Below are 15,284 nucleotides of genomic sequence, written 5' to 3' on the forward strand. Positions count from 1 at the left end.
CAAGAGGCAGCAATCTGTACAAGTCAGTGTGCATAACCTTGTCAGTCAGTCAGATGTGGTGTGCACACCACTTGCAGGTGTTTTTTCTTTCGCTATGAGGACAAATGAGAACAGACAGGAATTTGAAAAAGAAGTGTTGTGTAGCAGAGGAAGGAGATGTCATAAAAGAAACCACAGGTTAGTGTCAAAATAAGCAGAAATGCTCAACAAACATACCTTGGATACAAAAGCAATCGTATCATGTTTGATCTAAGGGTATCAAATCAGAGCTTTTAAATCAACCAAACCAACTAGCTGGCATTCACAACCTCTGGAAGAGGAAAAATATCTAACTAGATCTTTGAAACAGACTTCCAGATAACGCTAGCCTTGGGAAAGTCTCAGAGGTCTGGAAGAAAACCAGAAGCCCTACATTAAATACTCTACTGAGGGAGGGCAAATGGGACAACATATTCACGTTAGCCAATAGTGATCCAAGACCAAACAAGTTCACAGTCAGAACTGGATGTTATTTGTAAAGAATTAAAAGACAAGTATGATTGATGAAATAAATCTTATCCAATTAACTTGATGAGAATCTTCTGGTGAAGTGTGGCTGACAAAAGGACTGATAAGAGCACTGCTATAACAATCAGGCCTTCTCTGGCATTTATGTGTTTTTCTTGAACAAAATCACTACATGGTTTAAAACTGGAATGACAGCCCTCAAATATTATTGGTAAATGCAGGATTATAGAGTGGGTGAGCTTCAGATAGGAAGGGAAGGTATTCATTCTTGGCTTGTCATTGTAGAATATGTCTTCAACTCAGCTCTCAGGAAAAAAAAAGTCAGAAGAAAGTCTGGAAATGACAAACCATAACACTGATAAGAAACTAAGTCATTTTACTACACCAAAATGGCATGAATACGCGAAAAAGCTAGACACAACAAAAGGTTTTAATACATAAAAGTTAAGCCATTCTTTCTAAAAGAAAAAGTAACTCAATCCTGTGAAGGGTCGATTCTAAAAAGGACAGGATAATTGAAAGTAGGCAGCTAGAAAAACAAAAGCTCCCCAAAAGGCTATTAACATGAGTTATATCAACAGGTTAACCTCATTTAGCAATGAGGTCTTGAAGAAGACACAAGAAAAGCAGCCTGCATTCAGACAAGGTAAGGCTGCATCCTACAGTCTGCAGAGCCACTACAAACAGCTCACTGGTCTTGTCAAGCTTTCCTGCACCACTAATGGGTACTAGGGAAGGGGTAAAATAATGAAATAAGGTAAGTCGAAGGACTTAAGGCCAACTGACTGCACCATACTTGAGGAAATATTAAAAAGGGACCAGACCAGGAAGGTGACACCTTGGATGAACAGGTAGGTAATACCGATGCTATGCACAGAAAAAGCTGAGGCAATTTTCTGTCAGTAGTGCATTAAAGGCACAGCTATTTAGAAATCCATACTGACTCATGCACAGCAACAACTGCTGCATGAATAGCTATCTCCCTTTTTGTCTTGGTACAGAATATACTGAATTAGTGGTAGATATTCAAAGAAGGGTAACACAGGATTGCTAATTCAGCTGACACTCTTCTTGCAGAATCTGTGCTGAGGCTGTTCTAGGATTCAAGGAAGGTGCAAGGCCTGAGTTCTCAACCACGTTGGGTACGTTTATTTTCCCTATCTCACAAATTTGACAACTGTGAAGGAGATTTTTCTGAAGGCTACCAGAGCTGAAACAATGGAAGGCATCTATACTGACTCTTGTAGAGACTCTGGGGTGATACCTGAGCAACCATTATGGAACTGATAGCACTAACAAGCCAAAATAACATTAAGGCTCAAAGACTTCAGTTCCACTCAATAGTTCAGTAGGCAAAGTATGCCTTCCTGAACTGTAATCACAAATTAACTCAGTCTTTAAATACCTTCAGATTTGGTCCATTAATGTTTCTGTGGCATTACTTTTATGTTCTGAAGATGTACACAACTCTGCTTATTACTCACTCATTTATTAAGGGTTAAGGAATATTGCACGGCTGAGATCACCAGGCAGCGCATTTCCTCTGCTCTTGAAAAAGATCAGCATTTCCATCTCCAAGAGTCTAGCAGCTGATCTTAACAACAGCCTCTGAAAGCACATCAGCATTCAATCAGCTGGATCACCAAGGTAAAAGAACATGAGTCAGCAGCACGCATCCTCACGGCATGCTGGGCTGCGATAGCAGAAGCACGGCTGGTGGGCTGAGTGAGGTGGTGGTTCCCAACCACTCAGCACTTACAAGGTGGCAGCTGGAACACCATGTCCAGTTGTGCTTTTCCGAATTACCTCCTCAGTAGAAGAAGCACGTAACAGACCACGAGAAGCTACAAGAACTGGAGAAGACAAGGGGTCACCTACCTGCTGGATTCCACTACCTGAAGGGTGGTTACTCAAAGCCCAAATCAAACTCGTCCTGAAGGTGCATGACAGAAGTTAAAGAAGTGATGGAGAACTGCAGCACTTGGAAATTGTATCTGGCCGTAAGGTAAAAAGGCACAGTCACGGGGAGACCTGTGCAGTGCTGGCACAGGTTGCCCTTTGATGGGGCAAAATATTAATCCTGTAGACCAGTTGTCTCAGAAATGGGGTGCACAAGAAGAAAGTAGATTTGTACCATTAATAAAAAGATGTTTAAATAGTTTTTTCATCTTTATTTCATTCTAGTTGTTTTATAATGTACATATTAGTACAGCAGTACATGTATATCACTTATGAATAACTATAACATCCATTCAGGGTGCATGTTCCAAAAAACTTGATGGGTGCACAATCAAGAAGCAACCACCGCTGCAGCAAATCAAAACCAGACCACACAAGGTCCTGATGAGGAGCTGAAGTACACAACCTCTGAAGGCTCTTTCTAGAGTCCTATTTTTCTACAAATATCAAAGTATTAGTCAATCAAAATATGGCACGCAATGCAGAAGTTACATGGTTTTCAGTGGATCAGAACCCAGAGAGCCACCCTCCAGTGGTTTCTCTGCTGCCTACTGATAGGGAAATTTGCATTGCTGCAATTTTCCTCAGGTTTTGTGATTGCAGAGTGCTTCTTCCCTACCTACCTGCTTGCTACCACAACAATCACAGCAACTTTATGCCCTTTGACATCCTAATTCTGTCAAATTTAGTGACCAACGGATACAGTTATTATTGCAGAGGACGGCACACAAGGGCCACGATCCTATAGAGCATGAGGACAGAAGGTGAGCAGGGAAAAGACTGAAGTGCCTAACACAGAAAGGCAGAGCAGAAGGAACAGGCTCAACGAAATCAACACTAAATGTTTCCAAATCAGATGTTGATTTTAAATGAGAAGCGACAAAACCAGGGCCAATTCCAAGACTTTGTTGTCGGAACAGTTTCATACGTGCTTCGGCCTGTTTCACGTTACAGCTGCCAATTCGAGGTTGCCATGAGGTGTGTTTTCCCAGTGGGCTTCGGCAGAGCAGGTGTACATTCCTTCCTCACCTGGGTTCTTCTGCAGCTATGCTCCCCCAGGAGCCACAGGCACGGAGAACTTCCAGTAAGGAGGAAAAGCCGCTCTGCACAGGGGAGACAACGCTTGCTAGGCTTTGTCAGAGACCAAAGACTGAACTTCCAGAACCATAAAGGCCATAAAAACATCCCCCAGCCCCAGTGGAAGAAGCGCAGCGATCTTGCCTTCTCCAACATGAAGACAGCAGGGCACTTTAAAAATAAATATATTGGAAAAGAGCTGAAGTAATAAAGCTGTTATTTAAGTTAGAGCCTCACATCCAAGTGACTGCTCTTTTCAAGATACTATTTAAACTCTTCCAGTGCTTTATGCATTTCTAAGTACTCACCATATCCATTCTTTAGTGCCTAGTGGGAGATATGTTCATTCTTTATAATTTCCTACACTCATTACAAGATTTCACCTGCCTGCCAATTTGAAACCTGTAAGAATTGCTGTCCTCCCCATCTTTCCAACCAGCCAACCACTTCAGAAGTCGTCAGACAGGGTTAACAAATACAAGAGCCTAAGATGTACAAACATGCTAAAATGGGGGAAATTCTGAAAACAAAGTACACCAATACATCCCTGGGGTGAAGAGGAAAGAACAAAGCGTATGTGACAGATGTTAGTCATGTCACTTAATGCACGGCTGGAAAAAGCTCAGATACGGGGATGTTGCTGGTATAGAAACGTATTAGAATAAAATTACCCAGTGATCCGTAAAGTTGCACCTGAGCTATTAAAGTTAGAAACAAACTATTCAGTTTGTTTCATAAGAATCAGAAGCTAGTAGAATTTTTGTAATTTCTTCTGCCCGGTAGATTTGCAATATTTTCTAGTCACATGTCTCCAGACATGGCAATTGTGGTATATATATACATTTTTTTTTTCCCAGTTTTGAATTGATAATTTAATTAATACTCAATTTATTTAAAAATATGTGCTTTGCTTTTCATTTTTTCCTGTTTTAGGAAAGCAATTTCTGAAAAACTTGATAAAACATTTTGTAGCAGAACAGAGAGAGTTGCCTTTTTTTTTTTTGGTGAAATTATAGTGAAACTGTCAGAAGAAAACCATTTTGTGAAACATGTCTACCTTCTTTGAAGAGATGTGAAACTTGAATGGCTATTCCCTTCAGTGTTTAAAATAACACAGCTGCAAACAGGCAGATACATCACAATTATAAAAGGTGTAGTTTTGTAAAGTCAATCAACAATGTCAAACTGACAATCACTGGAAACTGCAAATCTGAACAGCTGAAAATGAAAATACACTGCCAAGTGTTTTAATAAGCAATGGAATACCCCAAAGGAAAAAAAAATCTATGGGAATACTCCACCCATAGCTCACAAGTGGTGTCACATACAATCACTAAAGGCAATTCCCAAAGAAATCCCAGAAATCAAATACATATCTCTGCTCATACTGTTGTTGCTGGAAGGCAAACACAAAGTTGTACAATGAACACAATACAATTACGGGGAAAATACTGATTTGTAAGCAAATGCCAGTTGCACTTGAATAGCCAAAACAGCCACTGGCTCCAGCTCCCTTCCAACAGTTACTGCCTGTTCTCATCAAAGCAGGAAGGGCAAAGCCACGCAGAGCAGGTATAAACCTCAGTGCTGCAGGAGTTAAACATATTATCATAAATCAACACCTACTTCAGGTTACCTTCATGCTCCAGGTTGTGAACTGCAATGATTTAGGAGCAGCTTCAGGTGCAGTTCATGCATTCATGTCATGTGTTCCATAACCTATATGAGAACGCACGGTAGATACTTGGAAACACTCCAGCTGTTCAAGTTTAATGCATTTCTATTTATGAGCTAGCAGCTTTTGAACCTGAGCCAAACAGGCTCAGCTCTTATTAGCAGCTAATGTAGAAAACTAAACTTTTGAAGGTGAGGACTACCTAGGGAAGAGCTAGACACTGATAAATCAGTCACCTGGAAAGGGACAAGATGTTCGTGAACACTTACCACTTCTCACTTAGTCTGGCACTTAGATTATGAAATGCTTGATTGGATGTATCAAAAGCAATGCAACGGAGACTACCCAAAAGCACCACATTCTGGGTTCAAATGTTACAATTATTACTTTCTTATTAAACCACCCACAGCCCATAACTGGATGAGCTACACATGACACAAAGTTACTGCAGAAGGAGAATTCAGTACTTTCCAACAATTTGTCCCTCCTTTCTCGAAAGAAAAAGAAGCTGAAACTGGTTGTGTAACTTCTGGGAAGGGATAAGCACAGCTGTATCACAAATCAGGAAATTAATCTGTTCCTTATACTCACAGCTAATTTGATAGCACGCATTTTAAATCAACGAGTGAATTGTCAGCACCAGAGTGCAGACTTGGCTTTACCAGATTCCCTGTTGCACCTCGCTTGTGAGCTAGAGCGTGGCCTCCTCTGTCTTGCAGGATCAGCTGCCTCTCAGATATTCTTGGGAAGGATTCTCAAAAAGAAATGAGACTAAGTTGTGCAGAAAATATACTATGCAGTTCAAAGAAATCGAATGCAGTTCAACTTTACTTATGGTACACTGGTCTAAACTACGTGGCTGTTTTTTTAGCTTTACACTACTCTTCTCAAAAACTTCTTTGAACTCTCCTAGTTTTACTTCTAAAGCAGCTAAATTAGGTTCTCCTAAGATTCTGCCAGGACTGGATTTCCTTCGGTTTATTTTCTGAAGATCAGATGGGTTCAAAAACATCTCGGCCTTTCCCAGTTAAACAGAAACGAAGGCAAAAGTAATAGTTAAGTACATGCTTATTTTTTGAGAAAACAAGCGCGCTCCATGCCAAGAACCAAGCTACTTCCTCATTTGTTATCGACTCCCTTTTTCTGGTAGCTATGAGCAGCGAGGCCAAGTTTTCAAGTAAGTTTTCATATAGTTCCTTTAAGGCAAACTAAAATCACGCATTTCCTTTCACTAAGGCGAGGTGAGTGGTCAGTGAGACGAACTGATTGCAGAGACAGCTGCCAGTCTTGGAGCTGCAACGAGGGCACAACTCAAGAACAACAAGCAGCAGTTTTTAAAGAACTCTTACGAAACAGCTTTTTCCTGCTTGTTCTGAAAAAATGAAAACTATGCTATCCAAACACAAGATGACATGGGATCAGAGGCCACAGCTCTAATAATTTAAAATAAGCCTGCACTGATTTTTTTTTTTTTGGAAAACCTGCAGGTCTCTGCTTCCATAAGGAACAGGACAACACAGGGCACGACAAGCCAAGTCAGGCACGTGGAAACTACTTCTTAAAAGTAAGAATACATCAAAAAAGGGCGTTGAGCCTTAACAAGTGCATCTGAAAGATGTTCTTTTATGAGGACCGACTGCTCTAAGTCGGTTCTGCTCAATAACACCAGCAGCTCCCACTTGCACCACTACAAGCAACTGGCCAAGAGTACAGTGAATTAGAGCTATCCTCCAGTTTGTTACTCTTCAAAAAGTGGCTCTGTTTTAAGGTAGGTCAGTTGCCTGATCCATTTCACTACAAATACATGCATATGCATGCCGAGCACAGGAATAAGCAGGCAGAGCAGAGAGGAACTGCTTGTTGCAGCATCAATATATGGCACTTGTGAAGCTACTGACTACAATATGAGAAAGTCCATGGGCAGCCACCCCGGCAGGTGGTTCACTTCCCCAGGATTAAACTCAGCCACAACAGTGCTGAGACAGCTACTTGCATGCCACAAAACTAAAGCAGGGTGCTCCAAGCTCAATACACCTCAAGCTGAATGCGACTCTTGACAATTAAACGTGCAATTTGTTAAAAGTTCTCCAACAGAGAACTGTCTGCAACTACTGAAGATGAGGACCACCAAAAGAAGAGCTTGTTTCTCAGATGATGCCAGCACTCTCCGCTCCCAAGCTCCACCTCACCCTCTGAGGAAAGTTTAGCCCCCCAAAACCCCATGGGCCCAACCAGTTTGATTGCCCAACCATTCAGAGGACAAAGCTGTTCTCGCCTTCCCACTGTCCATGTGGAGTTGCAACACTGAATGGCTGACAATCCATTAACAAAAACAAACCCACAAAACTAGACATTATTCCAGCTGCATCTAGGACTAAGCGCTGTCAGCTGTCACTACTCACTTCTGCAGCTTCTTTCAGTCCTCACTCCTCAGGACTTTGTTTCAATGTCTTCGCACCAGACTAAGTGGGTGAAGAGAGAGTGCTCTGAAAGCATGGTCTTCTCTGTTTACTTTTCAACAGATTCTATAGGATTGGGTAACTCTTGCAGCTTGTATTTACTCCTAGTGCAGGAAGTCCCCTAAACAGATACACTAAAATATCAATGAATCGTTACCAGCCCATCCCTCTCTCATTGCCAAGTCCTTGCAAGTCACCTGGTTTTGTTTTGGGTTGCCTTATGCTGGTACAGACGTTCAATTTTTGCTTACAGATTAGTTTTCAGCTACAGGCAAACTTTTTGCACGTGCACTACAACTTGATTCACTGCCACCATCTACAAGGTGCCCGCCTCCTCCAAAACAAGGCTTATCTCCCTGATGTTTCTGTGGCTTGTGTCTCAGTTTCCTTCAGTCAGGTCACCTAGTGGATGCAGTTTCTCCAGCTAAAGGAACAACAAACACTGAATAACAAAACCTTACAGTCTGCAAGTTGGAGAAGAGGGATTTATTTTGTAATCAGTAGAGTAACATACAGTATTGAGTATACTACATCAGCTAGAGAAAAACAGGAGCTTGGCAGTAGCTGATGCTTGTAGGTTCTTATATTAAGTACAGCTTGGGCTTTAAGTACCACAGAAACTGGATTTGTACTTTGGGGAAACTCGATAGCATTTACACAGAAGTATTTACATACATAAATCATACATTTTTGTTTGCTTTACTTTACAGTAAATGTGAAAGAAGTTCTGGATCTGTGAAGTTCATTTTCATCTGGAGTTATTCAAGATCAAACAGCATTAAGAATTGAGCTTCAAGGTTCTAAATGCAACCAATGGATAAAAATCAAAGCACATTCAAAAAGAACTGTCACGCAGAAGGTAAAGTTAGCATTGCTGTGCCACACACTCCTTTTCCCCCCTGTAACTGAAGCAAGTTACTATCCACAGCATAAATTTTTCTGGACCTTGTCACTTGCCCTGCAGACAGCATTTCCCAGGCTTTGATACGTAGTTATTTGCAATCATGGAGTGTATCGGTTCAGTTTTGTGATTTTTCACAGCTGTGAAACAGTTGTTGGTTTTTTTTGACACTACATTACAGAAGCCCATATGCTGCCAGGAAGTAGAAGGACTTGTTTTAGTGTTTTTGGAAAGCAGAAGAGATCTATCATATCTTAGAAACTGCCTGTCTTCTCTTTTACTAATGGCCTGTAAGAATGATGTTTACTGGTTAAACTGGGATTGAAAACTTGAAGATGTTTTGACAGTTCTTTATGCCCAAAGTAATCAAGTTAAATAATTTTTCCATTACCTATAAATGATGGTTTGCAACTCTTTAATTTTGTCTTAAGTGCTTCAGAACAGTTCTGGAAGCAAAGCTGAGCAGGGGCAGGGTAAAAATATCAACATACTCTGCGCTCCTGTTTAACTACTGCCCCAGCTCCTGCCGGGACTGTGTTTGGCACACAAGATACCAAACTGAAAGCCAAAGTACCAGTGTTAACTTTGGTGATGTTCTGACTGTGGAGTAGAACAATTATAGGGCCCAAGCATCCCAAAAAAGCCAAAGTTTCTTGGGGACCACAAACAAAGAGGGTGAAGTTTGTCCAGTCTGACTCCATTTGAGAGGCACTGTGAAGATACTGCCAAGGAATGTGCCATTAAAATTTTAGTAGAGGGTTTGGAAAGCACATGGATATTCCATTCCTGAAGTTCTGTAACAGTAAACAGAAAAACATTCTATACCAATTTATCCATGAAAAGTAACAACACAATCCTTTACTCAGTCATCCAGCATGAAAACACTAGCTACAAATAATATTTCATTATTGACAAAACGTCATAGCAAATTCTATTTCCATTTACATTTTGTTAAAGCCATCTATGACAGCTTATCAAAAAAGTCTTCAGCTTTTCGCTGGTTACAGGCTCAAGAGTACACGAAGGAAGCACAGCTGGAACAGGACCAGATCTTGGGGGCGTGGGTCAGACTTGAAAAATATTTGTCCAACCTGAAACTAAACGTAGATTGACTGGAACAATTAAAGATGACAACCTGCCAGAAACATGCAGTGCTATTAGGTGTTACAGGCACTTTCTAAGCATCCTTCTACCCCGTCAGCCTTACAAAATGCGGCCCCCCAGGATGACAATCCAAAATACCACCGAACATAAACAAAACCATGAAACTTTAAGGATAGACCAGAAAAATGTTAGTAGTGTTTCTGTACTGACATCCAGTGAGCACGGGCATTAAGGAAGCTGAAAGTTTACTGTATAATGGCAAAATACAAGCAAAAATGCTTGTCTCTGTAGCTCAGGAAACATTGGCCCCACAAGCAAAATAAACATTGTTTGTGTTTACTGTACAGAAAAAGCAGCAGTGTACGCATTCCAAACTATTATCACTTCCCTGAGATACAAGCACTATCTTTTAGTTAAGCTGAAGAGTTGACACAGTCCAAGTCAAATCTATTTTTACAAGATATGGTCTTACAGGAAAAGCAAAGGCTCGGTTCAGCTCCTGCACCATAAACTGCACATGAGTTGAATTTTGCTACAAATTGCCTGGGAATTTCCCCAGGTCAATAGTCTTAAAGAAGTGGATGATAAAATATAGAGGTGTTATTGACAGATATAACTGAGAAAATCCAATTTGTATTTTAGATCATGGAAATACACCAATGAAACATGACACGTTACCTGTAGACATTTCAGCAGAGATTGAACTGGAAATCTCAGAACGATTAGAGGCTGGAGGTCAATAAAAGGTACAGAGATGCTGGAGGGAAGATGAGAATTCCTCGGGTTCCACAAGGCACCACCGCCAAACATCACTGGCTGCCTAGGAAGCAGGCCTGCAGCATCACAAAAACTGTCCTCTCCAGCACCTGTCTGCTGGGGAATGAGCAGGCTGCATCTTTGCCAGTTCCACCCACCCACATTGGGATGGGGAATGGGGTTAGATTATAGGATTTGCCACTTTGACAGAGGTATCAATGGACAAGCAGAACACCAGCACCTCATAACCTCATACCTCCAAGCACTCAATATTTCTCAAGACCAAGACACTTACAATAGCACGCACTATTTCAGAAGTGACCTGCCAGCAAGTTAAATGAGCTAGTTGCCTAAGAGCATTTAGATGGTATAACCATTTAGGAAAAAGTATCGACCGAGCTGAAAAATTGTACCTCTCCTGAAGTCAGGCCTGAAGGGTTTTGCTTCCCAATAAGTGCTAAGACAGAAAACTGCAGAAGCACGTTCGGTGAAGTAGTTAAAGTTGCAATAACAATTAGGAAGGATCTCCATTAGGTATCCTGAGCCAGAACAATCATCATCATCATAACACTGAGTTAGCTGATGTAGGTCCAAATTCAAGCTAAATTAAATGGCCACAAGGCAAAGAATAACAAACAGAAGCACCAAGATCCACAGAACTCACAGCCCAAAGCAAATGAGTTATTAGTCTGAATCATAACTCAAGTTTCTGCAGCTCCATTACATTATTACCTATAAAAATAAAAAGCCTTTGAGTTAAGTCCACAAAGCAGTGGAAACTCCAAGTCTGAAAATGGTAGAAACGCCACTAAGATTGAAATCTGGTAACTTCAGCATTGTATGAAGTGACCAGAGCCTCAAGCAATTCTTACACCTAGAGTTTGTCATACAGCAAAAAAGCCTCAGGTCTCCACCTGTTTTGAAAAACCTGAGGCAGTCAGCCGATCCTGGTTATTATTATCACCTGGAGGAGTCAGTGCAGGAGTCTGCTCGAAGCAGGACACTCTCATCCTGACCAAGTGACCTGAGCAACTCACTGGCCTTTCTGAGGACAGAACTCTCTCAACTGAGGCTTCGTCACCCAAAATCGGTGCCTGATGGTCCCCACATAACAGATTGTTTCCAAACTCGATTCCAACGCTTAGTAGGAATGCCAGCTATGAAAAACCCTCCCCAGTTTGCAACCTCGAGTACCATACACACTCAGCTACCTCCAGCCTTCTCCCCACCTGAAAGCTCACTACTTCTCCATTCCTCACGTGGTCCAACTTCACGACTGCTTAAGCCTATCTCCCTAGGAAGAAAGGTGGAAAAACACATTTAATTGATTACAGCGTGTCAGTTTGGAGGGCTGCCATCCACGCTACTTCACGACAGGGCACATAAATGCGTGCGGATCCACATCATGGCCACGGCGACGTTTCTGTGGCTGCACGAAGCCAAAGTTGCCCATTGCCATAACAACACAACAGCTTCTTCCCGGCTGAGAGCTCGAGGCTGGGAGCAACGCTCCCAAATCCTCGACGGCGAGAAATTCGCGAGGCTGGGTGGCGATTTACGAGATATATGGCCAGGTGCGCGTTTGGTTAATTAGAGGTAAATTGTCAAAGCGAAGATGGGTTTTGCAGGAATGAGGTGGCGACGCCGAGATGCTCGGGAGCAACACCTGCCGCTCCGGGCAGCGAACAAACCGCCTCACGAAGCTAATTTGAGGAGGTTAAGCCAATTCCCGAGCCCCCCCCCCTCCCCAACCCGTGTTGTTTTTCCCTATTTCTCCGCGCAGCCCGAAACCCGCCGCAAAGTTTCGATTTTGCTTTCGCCGCCCGGCTGCCGGCAAGACAACGCCAACTTTCCGTGGGCTTTCACCACCACCCTCGGGGAAAAGGAAGGAGCTCGGGGGCGTGCGGGGACCCACCCCGGGGAGCACCCCACACATTTTGGGGCAAAAAACCCCACAACTCCCGGCACCCCCCCTACCCCCCTCCCCAGCACCGCGCTGCCGGGAGCCGCCGCCTGCCTCCGGGCGATGGAAAAAGGGGGTGGTAGGAGGAAAGTTCGTCCCCCGAGGGGTCGTCGGCACTCACCGCCATGGCCCCGCCGGTGCCCCGGCTAACGGCTCGCTGTCGGAGGGCAGCTCCCGATGGCGCAGCTCGGGCAGGGGCGGCGCCGCTCAGCCCGTGGAAGCTTCCCCCACCCCTCCGCCCGCCCACTCCGGGGTACCTGCGGCTCAAGCCCGAGCGCCGCCGGCGTCACCCGCACCTGTCAGCGCCTCCCGCCGTGGCCGTGGCCGCGGTTGTGGCCGCCGGGGGTGGTGCCGGTGCCGCCGCCACCGCCGCCGCCGCTTCCCCGCGGGCTCCGCGCTCGCCGCCGCCTCGCCCGGCGGAGCGCGGCCGCCATCTTGGTGGAGGGCGGGGAGGGGCCGCGAGGGGGCACTTGGCTGCCGAGCGCACTGCGCCTGCGCGGGGAGGGAGGGGGGGGAGGGAGGGGGGGAGGGAGGGACCGCTGGGGGGGGGGGGATGAGGGAGGGGCGGGGCCGTGAGGGGGCGGGGCCTGAATCGCGATGGGGGCGGGGCCTCGTCATGGGGTGGGGCTGGGGGCTGGCCCTGAGGGGGGCTCCACACACAGAGCCATGAAACCTTTAGGGTTGGGGAAGAGCTTCAAGATCACCTGGTCCAACCATCCCCCTGCCACCAGTGTCACCTCCCAAACCATGTCCCCAAGCACCACGTCCAACCTCTCCTCGAACACCCCCAGGGACGGTGACTCCACCACCTCCCTGGGCAACCCGTCCCAGTGCCTGACTGCTCTTTCTGAGCAGAAATGTCTCCTCATTGCCAACCTGAACCTCCCCTGGCACAACTTGAGGCCATTCCCTCTGGTCCTATCACTAGTTATTCAAGTTCACTTCAGCCTTTCCTTCCCATTGGGGAGAAACAACAAGTATCTCTGCCCATATCCACCCCATATCCACCTTCCCCTCTGCCAGGAAAAACCACATTTTTTCCACTCACTTTACAGGGAGGACCCACCTTCCCTCAACACCTGCAATGCTCAGCCGATGTCCTGAATGCTAATTTGTGATTATCTTTCGCTTAACGTTTGTCCTTTCAACCATTATAGATTGAAATGATTTTCCTACAGTGTTGGGCTTAATGACCTTCTGCAGCAGTGGACTGAACAGAATGAGATGCTTTATAAAGTGGTTTTGTTAATTTGCCTTAAAGTTCTCTGTTATTAAGTTAATAAGTTGTTATTTCTCTTGCATTTCATCAGTGCTGAAATTTTATAGCTTAATGGCTTTTATAGCTTAACGGCACACAGAAGATAGCCCAAGGGTGCGCCAACTGAAGTTTGCTGCTGCGAGCAAAATCCTGGTTGCTCGCTGCAGGCCCCTCTTCCAAAACTCATAATTTCACCCATGAAACAGCAGCCGAGGCAGTGCCTCGTCGAATCTCCGAAACTAGAGAGACTTGGGCCTGATCAGCGTTTGGATGAGCTACCTCGTTAGGTGCTGCAGAAAGCGCTGCTGGTGATTCATCCGGTGGCATCCGTCTGTCTATGAGTCAGGGCTGAACAAATGCCACTGCACAGCGTTTGCGGGTTGTGTTGTCCAGCTGCACAGAGCTGGAGATCTTTGCCAATTGTAGCTGCTGGGAGATCACTCGGTTTCCTATCCTACCCTAGTTTCGATGCAGGTTTCCCGAATTAGGCAGCGGTTTCGGTGGACTGCTCGTAGGCAGGCACCGATCTCCTGGCATTGCTCATCAGTGGTGGGGGAGCCAGGAACAGCAGCATCGTGGTCCTGAGCATTACCGTACGCAGCCACAGGTCCTGGCTTTGTGCCACATGGTTTTGAACAGGGGCAATGCAGCACAAACTGCATGTGCACCACTGCCTGAGCACCCTGGGACAAAGCATCCCTCACTTCTTCTCCTGGCTTCCCTGGGATGTTTCTCCCTCACCTCCCTCACAGGTGAAATTAAGTAATTACGGATTAAGTAATCCGTGCAATGTTTCGGGTATATGGGGGAAAGGGAATTTACAGTGGGGAAAGGGAAAAGCTGAGTGTTTTGGGCTCTTCTCCCTATCCAGACACTGGTCCAGATGGTGTGTAAGTTTGCATTGCATAACACAGTCTGCTTCCTTCCTTTTTAGGTCATAGATATTTAAATACCTGTATATAAAATTCCATTTTCTGCTGGAAGAACAATTAAAGTCACCTGAAAATCATTCAAAATAATATTAAAAGTAGGTGGAAGGAATGGGGGAACTAGTATAGGGCCTTCCCTATCTCTTTTTATGGACTTATGTGAATAAATGGATTTTTCTAAATCAAAACTAAATTAGATTGGAATTATTTGCTAGTCCAAATTGCATATACAGATCTCTGCTACTTCCAGAGGATTGACCAAACTCCCTTGCTTTCATTCAATGCAGAACTTCCCAGAAGAAGCCATGGAGACCTAATTTCTTTATAGTATAGTACCAGATAGACATCCAAGTGCAAATGGTGAACATTTGTTAAATTGATATTGAAAAACAGAAGAGAAGAGGGGAGAAGGCAAATCCATCAGAGGAACATTTTGCAATGTACTCCCTTAAGATATATTCTTTGTGTAGTAATGACCCTCTTCTGTGGCTGTCATTTCTTCAGTCAAACAACAGTACTATCTCTAGGGACTTCTGAAGAATTGGTGTTATCATTTCATTTTCATAATTGTGTTGACTCAGAAAAATAAGTAACGATTCAGTGTTTGCGATCAGGATTGGGCAACTCATGCTAATTTTAAAATCTAAGTCACTTGAACCAGTTTTCCAATTCTCTCCATTCTTGCAGGGAATGGGG

The 15,284-nt window shown here is 44.2% G+C and overlaps 1 protein-coding gene across 3 annotated transcripts in view; it reads right to left on the reverse strand.

Annotated features, from left to right (window-relative positions):
• FNDC3A (fibronectin type III domain containing 3A) overlaps positions 1-12,863 on the reverse strand; it is a 114,725-nt gene extending 101,862 nt beyond the window's left edge. Inside the window, exon 1 of one of the 3 annotated variants that reach the window (XM_068674515.1) lies at positions 12,659-12,863. The gene's annotated coding sequence lies outside the window, so the exon portion shown is untranslated. Of the gene's footprint in view, positions 1-12,522 lie in introns of all 3 variants that reach the window. The other 2 variants (XM_068674506.1, XM_068674498.1) reach the window with 2 other exon arrangements.
• Between the last annotated feature and the right edge of the window lie 2,421 nt (positions 12,864-15,284).

This window comes from Anas acuta, chromosome 1 (genome assembly GCF_963932015.1).
Source record: "Anas acuta chromosome 1, bAnaAcu1.1, whole genome shotgun sequence".
Taxonomy (NCBI): domain Eukaryota; kingdom Metazoa; phylum Chordata; class Aves; order Anseriformes; family Anatidae; genus Anas; species Anas acuta.